Raw genomic sequence first — 6,237 nt, 5'->3', positions numbered from 1 at the left:
TAGGCATCATTATAGTGATCAGGAGAAATTGAATAGAGTGATTTAAAAGTGTTTAAAAACTTCTGGTATTTCAGATCATCTCGTTCTACGGGCCCACTCATCATACTAATGAGAATTTTGCTCATCCTGTTCCTACATTTGTATTTATTTTTAGTATATTCTGTTTGGGCTTGAGGATGCCCCATCATCTGGAACGTCCATCAGATTTTTAACATACTAGTAGGCTTACATAGCAGAATCAGAGAGGGAAGTGGTGCATTCAGAATGTGGGAAACACACAGATTAAGAAAATACAATTTATCAAATCGTTCTATTTAGACTTAGGGGGGTGGGAGGTAGGGAGGGAGAGAGAAATAAGAAATAAAGCTATACAGTATGTGAATCTATGTGTGTGTGTTGTTTTTTTAGCCGTGGTAAAGGATCACTGGAATCAATTGGGTCCAATGATTGTACTGTCAAATGTATGTTCTTGTGGTTCAAGCGGCCAGAGTGAGCAAATGGAAGACATGCATTATAGAAATAATATAAAACTTCTTAACATACAACAATTTGCAAAATGAATCAATATAGGATTCAGCACAGAAGAAGTAGCAGTGCAAAGCATATGAGCGGCTAATTGGTCTGTTTTATTACTCATGTGAGGGGGGCACTGCTGTAATTAGGGACATGGACACTGTTCTGTTAGGAATACAGGTTTGCATTCCTAATGATGTAATGTTCCTGTAAGATACAGGCAGCATAAAGAAAGCAAGAAGGAGAAAAAACCATCCATGACAGAGTCACGTTAAATAAAAATCTGTGCCAAAAAGCAATATGGCCACCAAGGCATGTGAAAAAGATATGTTTACAGACAGAGAGGCATGAGAGGTGGGATGTTCAGACATAACATTAAAACCATCTGCCTACTATTGTGTAGGTCCCCCCTCGTGCTGACAAAACAGCTCTGATGCATTGAAGCATGGACTCCACAAGACTTCTGAATGTCCAAGACATTAGCAGCAGATCATTTAAGTCCTGCAAGTTGCGAGGTGGGGCTTCCAGGGATCGGATTTATTGTTCAAGCACATCCCACGGATCCTCAGGGATCCTCAAACCATTTCTGTACAAATTTTGCTGTGTTGTAGGGTGCATTATCTTCCTGAATGAGTTCACTGCCATCAGGGAACACCAATGCCATTAAGAGGTGTACATGTGTACATGGTCTGCAACAATCTCTAGGTAGAAGATATGTGTCAAAATAACATCCACATGAATACCAGGACCCAAGCAGTGGCGTACACACAGTACATGGGGCCCCGGTGCGAAACTGATCTGTGCCCCCCCACAACCGATCCATGCCCCCCCACCGACACATACACACAGACAGACACACACACACACATACAGATAGATACATACATACAGACACTCACACACACACACACACACAACCTCCCAACAGACACATACATACACACAGACACACATACATACAGAGACACACACATATGTCTGTATGTATGTATGTATGTATGTATGTATCTATATGTGTGAGTGCATCTCTATGCATGTCTGTCTGTGTGTATGTCTGAATGTATGTGTATGTATGTATGTGTGTCTCTGTATGTATGTGTCTGTATGATACAGACACATACATACAGAGACACACACATACATACAGAGACACACACAGACATATACATACAGAAACATACCTACAGACAGACACATACAAAATGTTTAAGTCACCCTCCTGTTTCCTACCTTTTGCAGGAGGGTGACTTCCCTGGGACCCAGTGTGGGCTCAGCTTGATGCTTGAGTTCCCACTCTGACTCCCTCCTCCTTCCTCCCGCACGGCTCTCTAATAGCTGGGAGGAGTGACATGCAGTCCCTTCCTCCCATCTATGTCTGACATCGCAGAGGTCCGCAGGGCGGCCGGGCCCCCTGTAGTGACGGGCCCGGTCGCAGCTGCGACCCCTGCGACCGCAGTATGTACGCCAGTGGACCCAAGGTTTCCCAGTAAAACATTTCCCAGAGCATAACACTGCCTCCGCCAGCCTGTCTTTTTCCCATAATGCCTGCTGCTGCCACCTGATCTAAAAGAAAACATGATTCAGTAGGATAAATCGCACTGCCACACTGCAAAAAATGTTAAGGAAAGGTTTGAGGAGCATGACAAAGAGTTCACGGTGTTTCCTCAGTGGAGGGCAAACGGCAAAGTAGATTAAAAACCAGATAGACACTACAATCTCTCTGTGACACACAATAAGTACTAAAGTCTTTTCTCACCACATGTACTAGCCTCCGAGGCAAACTAAAAACTCCTGAGGTTCTATTAAACTTCTATTACAAGATCAGGCTCATCCAAAAGATCATATTATGGTTAGGCAAGATAAACAGTGAATAGTCTAGCGTACATTTCTCTATAGCTAACTCTATGTTCCTGAGGTTGTCTCCAAATTGCTTTTCTATTTCTCACAATGTCATTATTTTAAGAAGATCTCTGATTTAATTTCAGGATATGTGGACTGGAGCAATCCCACACCCCAACCTGGAAAGTGCAGTTCACTTTTCTATATATGATCATTGATCATCCAAAACACACACACACACCAAAATATCTAAAAAAGGAGGTATACTTGGACATGACACTTTTGGATGATGAGTGGCATAGGGACATGGAGCTGGCTTGTGGGTGTTACCCATCAGCTTAATTTCAAGAGTCGTCATACACACTCCTACCAAAAAAAAAAATTGAGCATTCAGAGAAAAGGCAGTGTTTACATTGCTTCCTAGTGACACCTCTAGTGACAGTCACTCAGACGGTCACTAGAGGTGCTTCCTGTGTCAGTGCTGCACAGTGTGCAGCACCTACATTCAACGGTTCCCAGCTCTGCATGGAAGCACTGAACGTTCCCCATAGAGATACATTGATTCAATGCATCTCTATGAGGAGATGCTGCTTGGTGTAGCGTTTTGCAGCCAATTCTATGGCAAAACATTGGATTGGCTAAGATCATCAAGCTTGATGATCTCAGCCATAGATGCAGGGCCAGTCGAGGGGAGACCAGCACGGCGTGGGGGGAAAAAAGGTGAGTAAAAACACTATTCCCTTGCCAATGGAAGTGGTCTGGTAACCTAAACACACACACCATGACAGACCCATACACTCACACGGACTCATACATTATTGCTACCTGTGGGGTCCAGTGGGCGACCGGCCAGAGGATTGCGGCATGCTGGGTGGTAGTGCAGGGCAGGCGGCTGGCTGTGAGAATATGGAGATGTGCTGTCTCTGCTCCCCAGTTATGTATAAGATGACCCCTGTTTTTTAGTCCAAAATTAAGAAATTATTTTAAACATCAAATAGAACTTTGATAATTTAGAGGTGACTTCTGAGGAGAACACACTTCTGATTCTCATGTCTCCCCTGTGCTATGGTACTCTGTGAAGTTATTGGCTCTATAGTGCATGCTGGGAGACTATAGCTCCCACAATACAGCAGGTGGGGTGAGGGCATGCTGGGACATCACAGTAGTAGCAGTATCTGTTCCCTTATCCCCTTTTCCTCCCCCATAAATAAAAATCAGAAAGCAAGACCTACCTGAGGTGGAGCAAACCTTAATATGGCTGCTCCGTTTATGGTGTGGCATGTCTCTGGAGCTCCGTTGGTGGTAAGTGCTGTCAGCTGCAGCTCCCACACATATAGGGACCTCTTCCTCCTTGCCACAGAATTCAGAAGGGGAAGGCGGGAGGGAGGCCAGGTATGTGTGTGTTCCATGGCACACGGAAATGCAACAGGCGCCATCTTAATGTAGGCCCAGGCACAAGTGTTTGTATGTTGTTGTTTTTTTAACCCCTACAGTGACATTCTGTGCAGAAGACGACCCCCAATTTTAGACTAACACATTTTTGGGGGGAAAAAACTGTCTCATACGTGGAAAAATATGGTACTTAATCTTACACACCTTCTTCTGAATTCTGCAGATTAATATGTATATATGACACGAATCCCTGGCTATGGGTGCTGACAACAGATGCCAAATATGCACAGATTTATTTTTAACATCAGCCAGCTCAAAATACTTGTTCCAGGATAAGCTGATCATGTGCACCCTATTACGGCCCAAGTCTACCCATCTTCTCATGTTCCACTTCAACTTCAATGTTAAGCTTAAAGGGAATGACAAACAATGTGCATTTAGTACTTTTTCAAAACTCTGCTTTCTTACTAGCATCCTACAATTTATCAAATACCTGCTTTTGCAAATTAACTGATCCACTCCCTTTTGCAAAATGAACTTCCTTGTTTGTGTTGGGCAGTGACCAATCAATTGTTTGATATTAAGAATACTTACTGAAATAGAAGTTTATTGTAAAGACCTAAGACAAACTTGAAATTTATTATCAAAATAAAACATCTACAATTTTATAAGGTGGTCAGTTGGCCAGTAGGGGGCCTTTCTATAATCTTGTTAACATGCATCTCTTCCTTTAAATCCAGCTTGCTCCCACCACCTCTCCCTCTTCTCTGGAACTTTCGTGTTTCTCTCTTCTGTTCGCAAACTATCTCTTCGTTTAATCATCATAATTTAATCGACTACTAACTCAGAATGGTGCGAATACAATTAAAATTGTAGGAATGTCTTTCGACTGTGGTTATATTCATGCTGCACATGTATTTGTATTAATGTAACTCTTTTAGGATTCTTGACGTGACTGTCACAATTCTGTGACAATTCTGTAAATAAAGATGGTAAAAAAATATTTTACAAATTGTAAGAAGGGAAAAAAAACAAACAATTTTTTTTAAAAATGTTCCAAATCTGCAGGCTTTTCTTCAGTCTTCAAGTCTTCCTTATCTTATCTCATACAAGAGGCTGCTGGCAAAAGGCAGCTTCATAGCTCTGAGCATGGAGATAATAAATTCCCTCTCCATGAGTTCTTTAAAAAAAAAACAAAAAAAACAAACGCTGGTACTGCTACTGATTAAGTTTGTAGGGAGTCTATGTGATTGACTATAACGGGGTGTTTCTACAGCTCCCTAAAGTAATTTAACACCTAAACAGCAGAGAATTAAGTGAGGAGACATCCACCAAAACCACTAAACTAAAGCAAGTGTGTTGCTTAGGCTTTAACATTTCAATTTAAATTCTGTCTTACACCCAGGGCTGTATTTACCGCAAAGCTGACAAGGCATTTGCCTTGGGTGGCAAAAAAAAATAAATGCCGCCCCACCCAAAGCTCCCTGGCAGATACCTGGTCAGCCTTTTTCATGGGGGACCCAAAAGCTGTCCAGCTGGCCACCTCAGGGTCCCAGAGAGGCTAGCGGCTGCCAATATTGGGGGCGGGCAGCGAGGGAGAGCCATCCTCTGGGCTTTTCCTGCTCAGCTCCCTCGCACGCCCAGCGGTGATGCCGGAGCCGGAATATGATGTCATTCTGGCTCCCAGCATCACTAAGCAGCACGAGAGGGAGCCGAACAGGAAGATTACAGCTCCCTCGCAGCCTGCAGTGACCGGCCACCCATCCACTCTGCTGCACAGGAGCCCAGCAGCTACCAGACAGCCAGCCTAGCAGCCCCACTGGACCCCAGGAAAGGAATCTACTCCAGCTCTCCCAAAGGTAGGGAAGCTGGGTGGATTTAAATTAAAGCATTTATAATACAAAAAAATAAATAACAGTTTGTGAGGCAATATTTGTGAGTGTGAGTCTGTCAATATTAAGGTGTGTGTGTGTGTCTCTGCCAGTGTATGTCTGTTAGTGAGTATGTGTGTCTGCCAGTGTATGTCTGTTAGTGTGTGTCTGTCAGTGAATGTGTGTGTGTCAGTGTAAAAGGAGTTTAAGCATGCGTGGGATAGGCATATGGCTATCCTAGCTATAAGATAATGCCAGGGACTAATGAAAGTATTTAGAAAACTGGGCAGACGAGAGGCTGGATGGCTTTTATCTGCCGTCACAGTCTATGTTTCTAGGTCTGTTAACGAGTGTGTGTCTGTCAGTATGTCAGTGAGTGAGTGTGCGTCTGTCTGTTACGGTGTGTCTGTCAGTGATTGCGTGTGTCTGTATGTGTGTTTCAGAGTGATTGTGTCTGTTAGTGTGTCCAATCAGTGACTGTGTGCCTGTCACTGAGTGGCAGTGGCTGTCAGTCAAAGTGCGGGTTGATCAAGAAGAGGTGTGGCCTTGACAGAAAGGGTTGGGGCAAATTTAGATTGGGGGTGCCACACACATTGTATTATCTGAAAAACATGTGATGAGC

The sequence above is a fragment of the Pelobates fuscus genome, chromosome 3 (assembly GCF_036172605.1).
Source record: "Pelobates fuscus isolate aPelFus1 chromosome 3, aPelFus1.pri, whole genome shotgun sequence".
Taxonomy (NCBI): domain Eukaryota; kingdom Metazoa; phylum Chordata; class Amphibia; order Anura; family Pelobatidae; genus Pelobates; species Pelobates fuscus.
The sequence above is the reverse complement of the archived record's forward strand: the minus strand, read 5'-3'. Positions refer to the sequence as shown.